General features: G+C 40.2%; 1 long non-coding RNA gene across 1 annotated transcript; it reads left to right on the top strand.

The window, feature by feature from the left end:
• The first annotated feature begins 4,803 nt into the window (after nucleotides 1-4,803).
• LOC308386154 lies at nucleotides 4,804-6,899 on the top strand. The gene is made up of 3 exons (XR_013969736.1): nucleotides 4,804-4,876; nucleotides 5,043-5,219; nucleotides 6,032-6,899. It is a non-coding gene; the product is annotated as an uncharacterized lncRNA (long non-coding RNA).
• The last annotated feature ends 1,891 nt before the right edge of the window (nucleotides 6,900-8,790 follow it).

Raw genomic sequence — 8,790 nt, 5'->3', positions numbered from 1 at the left:
CAGCAGTGGGGAGGAAAGACCTGCGAAATCTCTCCGTCCCACACCGTGGGTGCCGCAGTCTCCCACTGAAGGAGCTGCTCAGTGCTGTCACAGTCTGCTGCATGGGGTGGGAGATGTTGTCCATCAGGGATGACAGCTTAGCCGCCGTTCTCCTGTCACTCACCACCTCCACTGGGTCCAGAGGGCATCCTAGAACAGAGCTGGCCCTTCGGATCACCCTGTTCAGTCTCTTCCTGTCCCCAGCAGATACATATATATATACTGGCTGAAGAAGCTGACTGCACTCCACGAGCGTCTGGCAGCACAAATGAACCAGCTGCTAGTTAACGAGAGACACCCGGAATGGCTAACTGAAGGCCGGACGGTCCTGATCCCCAAGGACCCCAAGAAGGGACCGGTCCCCTCCAACTACCGACCAATAACCTGCCTCAGTACTACATGGAAGCTCCTGTCAGGCATCATATCGGCTAAGATGAACAGGCACATGGGTCAATACATGAGCGGGACACAGAAAGGAATTGGCAAGAATACCAGAGGCGCAAAACACCAGCTACTGGTAGACAGAACAATCAGCCGAGACTGCAAGACCAGACTGACCAACCTGTGCACTGCCTGGATTGATTACAAGAAGGCCTATGACTCAATGCCCCACAGCTGGATACTGGAATGCCTAGAATTGTACAAGATCAATGGGACCCTAAGAGCCTTCATCAGGAACTCAATGGGGATGTGGCGTACAACACTAGAGGCCAACTCCAAGCCCATAGCACAAGTCACCATCAAGTGCGGGATCTACCAAGGAGATGCTCTGTCCCCACTGCTGTTCTGCATAGGCCTGAACCCCCTCAGTGAGATCATTAACAAGACTGGCTACGGATACCGACTACGGAACGGAGCAGTTGTCAGCCACCTCCTGTACATGGATGACATCGAGCTGTATGCCAAGAGTGAACGAGACATCGATTCACTGATCCACACTACCAGGCTATACAGCAATGACATTGGAATGTTGTTCGGACTGGAGAAGTGTAGTCGGATGGTAACAAAGAGAGGGAAGGTAGTCAGAACTGAGGGGATTGAACTACCAGAAGGCAACATTGCAGACATAGAGGACAGTTACAAGTACCTGGGGATCCCGCAGGCAAATGGGAACCATGAAGAGGCCGCTAGAAAAGCTGCAACCACCAAGTACCTGCAGAGGGTCAGGCAAGTCCTGAGGAGTCAGCTGAATGGTAAGAACAAGATCCGGGCCATCAACACGTACGCCCTGCCCGTGATCAGGTACCCTGCTGGGGTAATAGGCTGGCCAAAGGAGGAGATAGAAGCCACTGACATAAAGACAAGAAAGCTCCTTACCATGCATGGAGGGTTTCACCCCAAGTCCAGCACCCTGAGGCTGTACGCTAAGCGGAAGGAAGGGGGCCGGGGACTGGTGAGTGTCAGCACCACAGTCCAGGATGAGACAAGGAACATCCAAGAATACATTGGGAAGATGGCCCCAACTGACCGAGTGCTCAGTGAATACCTCAGGCAGCAGAAACCCAAGAAAGAGGAGGGAGACGAGGAACCATCATGGAAGGACAGGCCCCTGCACGGTATGTACCACCGGCAGATAGAGGAGGTGGCTGATATCCAGAAATCCTACCAGTGGCTGGACAAAGCTGGACTGAAAGACAGCACAGAGGCACTAATCATGGCAGCACAAGAACAAGCTCTGAGCACAAGGTCCATAGAGGCTGGGGTCTATCACACCAGGCAAGACCCCAGGTGCAGGCTGTGTAAAGATGCCCCAGAGACAATCCAGCACATAACAGCAGGGTGCAAGATGCTAGCAGGCAAGGCATACATGGAACGCCATAACCAAGTGGCCGGCATAGTGTACAGGAACATCTGTGCCGAGTATAACCTGGAAGTCCCGAGGTCAAAATGGGAGATGCCCCCAAGGGTGGTGGAGAATGACCGAGCTAAGATCCTGTGGGACTTCCAGATACAGACGGACAAAATGGTGGTGGCTAACCAACCGGACATGGTGGTGGTAGACAAACAGAAGAAGACGGCCGTAGTGATCGATGTAGCGGTTCCGAATGACAGCAATATCAGGAAGAAGGAACACGAGAAGCTGGAGAAATACCAAGGGCTCAGAGAAGAGCTCGAGAGGATGTGGAGGGTGAAGGTAACAGTGGTCCCCGTGGTAATCGGAGCACTAGGTGCGGTGACTCCCAAGCTAGGCGAGTGGCTCCAGCAGATCCCGGGAACAATATCGGAGATCTCTGTCCAGAAGAGCGCAGTCCTGGGAACAGCTAAGATACTGCGCAGGACCCTCAAGCTCCCAGGCCTCTGGTAGAGGACCCGAGCTTGAAGGATAAACCGCCCGCAGGGGCGTGCTGGGTGTTTTTTTTTATATTTATTTATTTATTTATTTATTTTACTTAATGATGATATGGTAAACCAGCAGCAGTAGCTTATGAGAACATGATCACATCTTATGAATTTTTTTTGGTACCACTTTACAATAAGGCTCCCCTTATAGATGCTAATAAATAGTTTATAGCTATATTATTAATTAATTTGTAAATGCTTTATAAACCATTATTAATGGTTTATTATGCATTAGTTAAGGGTGAGAAAGAGGAAAAAAACTGACCGGTTTCTTGCCAAATAGTGAGCCAAATGTGTTCACCTATATATTTCATCTAGAGTTGCTATATTAAACATTTCAGACTAAGTTACTATCCTGTAAGCACAATCAGCATTTGTAAACATATTTTTTATCATATAAAATTGTACTTCAGAAATGCATTATAAATATCCACAACTATCAATCGGAGCTTTGTAGTAAAGTGTAAAGCATAAAACCATTTATTAATCACTAATAAACATTTATAAATGACAAAAGATAGCTTTGTCGTAAAGTTTAAAACATGTCAACATTTATTAAGGACTAATAAACATTTATAAATGCCAAATGGGAGCCTTATTGTAAAGTGTAAAGCATAACACCATTTATTAATCACTAATAAACATTTATAAATGACAAAAGATAGCTTTGTCGTAAAGTTTAAAACATGTCAACATTTATTAATCACTAATAAACATTTATAATTGCCAAAAGTGAGTCTTAAATGTATAATGTCACCATTTATAACACTTAGACCTAAATTACAATCAGTGCTTGAAATAACATTTAACTACTGTCAAAAATGGCAATGTATTGTAAGTGTCACGGCGAGTGAGGTGAGCCGTGTGGAGGCAATGAAGGAGGATCCAAACGCAGGCAGTCGTGAAGGTGTGAAGGTGGTTTATTGAGCATGAAAGTAAATACAAACGGCAAAGGGAGCTATGACTAACTAGACTGGGAACAAACTAACTACAGAACACGAACCTGAACATGAGCAGAAACACTTGGCGGTTGACAGCAGGGAAACACACAGATGACGCAGGGTGGAATACACAGACGGACCAGCAACTACAATGACGGCAGACATGACTTAAATACACGGAGAATCACAGGGGAATTACACACAGGTGGTGGACACAGCTGGGAATGATCAACAAGACGAGACAAAGGTAAAACTGAACACACTCACATGAGACGCAGACCATCACAATAAAACAGGAACAAGAAACCATCACACTAAGACACAAACTCGACAGAGAGACAGACAGACAATGGCACATGGAGCTAGACAAATACTAAGCAGACACAACCGAAGAACAAATCCTAAACACCACAGAAACATGAAACTCAAATAATAAACATCATCATCATCAACACTACAAGAGAACAAGAAAACAATCCCTGATGCAAACTAAAACATAATAAAACTCAAACTACTGGGTCCAACGGACCCAGAACCGTGACAGTAAGAGTAACACATGTAACATTAAATGTGTTTTTTAAAACACCAAACAGTCACCCACTCCAAAAAAAGTTCATGCCAGACTGGTTCAAACTGGAAATATTTTTTGTATGTCCTTAAATAAGCGTCCCAGTGGTCCATCAGGGTGTCGCGCTCCAGTTCCTCCTTAAGAAAAGTCAGTTTCTCTCGCTCCTTGTTAAGAAGGGCAGTTGCAGTAGGGGCAGGATTAGAAGAAGAATCTAAAGAACAAACAATTATTAAATTACAATACTAAAATAATTTATAATCTAAACTTGGGAAACTCAAATAAAATATTGATTAAAAACGGTTACAACTTGAATTTATAAAAAGCCACTTTGTAAAAATTTTGTTATATACACATGTGGTGGTTCAGACATTTCTAAAACAAGGCAAATAATTCTTATGTGTACTGCCTTACCAGGGTGTTTAATATAAATTTAATGATGCACATAAACAAAACTAAAAATATACAACTAAGTGATATCAATCGTTTGGAATAACCAATAGTAATAGAGCTATTCACATGTTATGTGATGTTAGTTAGCCACTGTAGCTAGCAGCCAAATGGCTCGGTAGCTAGCTAGCTAGCATTATACTCACCTTCATGTCTAACTGCTGACGTCGTTGGCTTAGTGCAATCTAGATCATCCAGTCTCTGCTTTTTGTATCTCTTCGAACGTGTGCTAACTGTGTAAGTCGCAGACGCACACAAATTTTTATCTTCTGCTCCATCCATGGCGCAGCAACTTGAACGAGCGCCTTCAGTGTGTCTGTTCGTGCCCCTTTGGCTTGACCTTCCAGAGCGCTCCACTGCCTGTCACGCTCTGAGAGGAGGGGCTTTCCTTAATAAAGTTAACTGTGATTGGATGGTTGTATAAGCTCCTCTGCGTTTAAATTAAATTTGTTTTCCCTCCCTTTGGCAGCAGAACATATTTTTTTAGCATGAATCCAGCGGGTTAGATCTACATAACAAAGTCGGAGATACATTATAACAGGTGAGACAATCCTCTTTTTTGCGTGGGACTATTTTTGATTATAGGGCTTGTTTTATATAGCATGTGAAGTTCTTTAACTCTGAACCGATTTGCACTAGACTCCCGTAGAGTATTTTACGGTGTTTCGAGGTGATAATAAAATAAATTACTCATTTTTTTCCACCAGAATGTCTCTGGGAATGAGATTGCGCGCCAGAATAGAAGGAAAACAAACTAAATATAAGGCACTAAGGCTCATTAAATGGCTGCAGAAGAAACACCTGCTAAAAAAGAAGCTTAGATGTCCTGTTTGTCACCATAAGATGAAAATGATTTCCGTGGTGAAGAAAGACCAATATATGTGGTATGTATAATGCATGATAATGTAGTGCATGTAGTAAATATAACAAAATATTTCGGTTATCAATGCAAGAGGGAGCATTAACCTCTTTTCATTATTATTTTCTTCATACTTAATTTTGTGATTATCTTTTCAATTAATGCTCTTGTTTAAGGGTCCATTTCTTTACTTAACTCATTGATATGTTCTCAGGTGCTGCAAAAGAGCAAGTCATAGGAGAGTTTCCAGAACAATTAGAACTGGCTCCCTCTTTGAGAAATCAAAAACATCTCTTTTCAGTTGGATGAAGTTCATTTACAGGTATATGTAGATGTAGACATTAATAGCAATGCACCTTTCATAATTGAACACCAATACGAGACTTGTGAAATAAAATTAGGGCCTCAGTAAGTAATAATTGCCTCAATTTCTATCACAAATTTTCACAAGGGCTCAGGCTCAGACAAGTAGATATGATCGATGATGAAGTGGCTGGCAGCTCCAGAACACTAAGTAGCATGGCAAGACACATTCGACATGTTTGTATACGTGCAATTAAAAGACACAGAATAAACAATGGACACCGTCTTGGTGGTGACAGAGAATTTGTGGTTATAGATGAAAGCTGTCTCCGTCATCAGCGAAAGGTTGGTAAACTCTCAGACAGGTTTGTTAGAATCAATGCAGATCTGACTGTGTCCTCTAAACATGGAAACCTTTACCATAAGTAAAAAAAATTAGTAGAAGCAACCATCTTTTTGAATGTTTCTTTGTAGATATTTAATTTTATTCTTTTTCATTTTAATTCTGTTTAATTTTATTCTTTTTGTTTTCAGTATGCACGTGGACGCTTTGGAAATGCATGGAAAAGGAAGAAATGGGTATTTGGAATGATGGGAATTAAAGACAAAAGGCGAAGGCTCGTGTTAAAACTTGTTGAAAAACGATCAAGGCGCCACCTTGTTCCTCTGATCAGACAGCATGTTAAGTTGGGTAGTGCCATTATCAGTGATGAGTGGAGAGCCTAGAAAAATGTTTTGACAAACATAGGGTACAGACATTACACTGTAAATCACAGCAGGTGGTTTGTAGATCCTCAATCTGGCAGTCATACACAGCATATCGAAAGGGCTTGGATGACCATCAAAGGACATGTCCGTAGACTAAGAGGAAATCGCACTGAGAAGTTGCTGGAGGAACACCTGATGGTTCTTGAGTGGTCATCTTGGCTTGGTTCGCGACACCCTGATGGACCACTGGGACGCTTATTTAAGGACATACAAAAAATATTTCCAGTTTGAACCAGTCTGGCATGAACTTTTTTTGGAGTGGGTGACTGTTTGGTGTTTTAAAAAACACATTTAATGTTACATGTGTTACTCTTACAATACATTGCCATTTTTGACAGTAGTTAAATGTTATTTCAAGCACTGATTGTAATTTAGGTCTAAGTGTTATAAATGGTGACATTATACATTTAAGACTCACTTTTGGCAATTATAAATGTTTATTAGTGATTAATAAATGTTGACATGTTTTAAACTTTACGACAAAGCTATCTTTTGTCATTTATAAATGTTTATTAGTGATTAATAAATGGTGTTATGCTTTACACTTTACAATAAGGCTCCCATTTGGCATTTATAAATGTTTATTAGTCCTTAATAAATGTTGACATGTTTTAAACTTTACAACAAAACTCTCTTTTGTCATTTATAATGTTTAGTAGTCATTAATAAATGGTGTTATGCTTTACACTTTACAATAAGGCTCCCATTTGGCATTTATAAATGTTTATTAGTCCTTAATAAATGTTGACATGTTTTAAACTTTACAACAAAACTCTCTTTTGTCATTTATGTTTAGTAGTCATTAATAAATGGTGTTATGCTTTACACTTTACAATAAGGCTCCCGTTTGGCATTTATAAATGTTTATTAGTCATAAATAAATGGTGTCATGCTTTACACTTTACAATAAGGCTCCCATTTGGCATTTATAAATATTTATTATTCATTAATAAATGGTTTTATGCTTTACACTTTACAACAAAGCTCCGATTGATAGTTGTGGATATTTATAATGCATTTCTGAAGTACAATTTTATATGATAAAAAATATGTTTACAAATGCTGATTGTGCTTACAGGATAGTAACTTAGTCTGAAATGTTTAATATAGCAACTCTAGATGAAATATATAGGTGAACACATTTGGCTCACTATTTGGCAAGAAACCGGTCAGTTTTTTTCCTCTTTCTCACCCTTAACTAATGCATAATAAACCATTAATAATGGTTTATAAAGCATTTACAAATTAATTAATAATATAGCTATAAACTATTTATTAGCATCTATAAGGGGAGCCTTATTGTAAAGTGGTACCTTTTTTTTTTTTTTTACTTTCCCCCCTTTTCTTGCTGTTCCCCTTTGTTGGCACCTCAGAACAGCAGTAACATGGCTTTACTTCTGCAGCTTAAATAACACAAGCCAAATCATCATGGCTCAGACGGATTGTAAATAGTCGAGGGGGCGATAAATTTGTCACCGCTTGGACGGAGATAGGGCACATTACCTTCAGAGGAAGCATATTTCACCTTTCCCTGGGGCTGATGAAATGCGGAGCACAGGGGCAACACAGCATCTGTAAGTGAGGCTTTCTTTATGGCCTGATTAAGTCATCTGATGCTAGCTATATCCAGCTGTACAGCTTTATTTCACCTCCCACTGTGGCACTATTGTAATCATCCAGGAGGACTACAGAGGTAAAACACCATCGGAATAGCTCTTGTAATATGATGAGGACTCTCATTTCCCTTCTAGTTTTATGTCAGCTATTGTAATGTCTTATAAATTAATACTGCTTAGTAAGAGCATTTTCTCTGATTGTGTAAATGCTTAGCACTGCTGTGATTGCAGATTTGTAAATGTGTACAATGTTTAATTTATCTTTACTGGGGAACCATACAGTATCCTTAATTAAAAATGTGGCATTGAAGTGGAATTATATGGATGATAAAATGCTGTGCTGCTTTTTTTCTTTTAAGCAGAACTGCAGAAATTCTGACCCACTCTGACACATGAATGAAGTTTCATCTTTTGGCAAAGCTTTTCTGGCAAACAAAAGTTATGTTAGTGCTTTTCAATGAACTGCAATGTTTTTTTTCCCCTTGAGGCTTAATAAAAGTGTCAAGTGCATTTTCTGCCTTAGAAGTCGTGGGGAGCTTAATATTTTAGTATTTCAAAAACTGCATGCACTTGTTGATTTCACTAAAATATCTGCAGTTGGATTAAAACCAGAATGGGGTGTTACTTATGGCAGACGTTCTGAAACCTGTTGCTTCTCCTCGTGCATGCGAACAAATTAAAATGCCAAAAAAATATGCATTTGCTGTTATTCATTCATACTTCCAAAGCTACATGTAGAACCTTAAATAAAACCCTTGAAATAATTACCTTTGAAGTTGTACGCTCAGAGTAAGCAGAAACTTAAATGATTACAGAGTTATCTGCAACCATTTATTATAGTGCTCAGATTAGCAGGCATCATATTACTATAATGCACCTTCCTTTTATGAAACGTTAAAAATCAATAGT

This window comes from Rhamphochromis sp. 'chilingali' (assembly GCF_963969265.1).
Source record: "Rhamphochromis sp. 'chilingali' genome assembly, chromosome: 18".
In the NCBI taxonomy this organism is placed as follows: Eukaryota; Metazoa; Chordata; class Actinopteri; order Cichliformes; family Cichlidae; genus Rhamphochromis; species Rhamphochromis sp. 'chilingali'.
The sequence above is the reverse complement of the archived record's forward strand: the minus strand, read 5'-3'. Positions and strand labels throughout refer to the sequence as shown.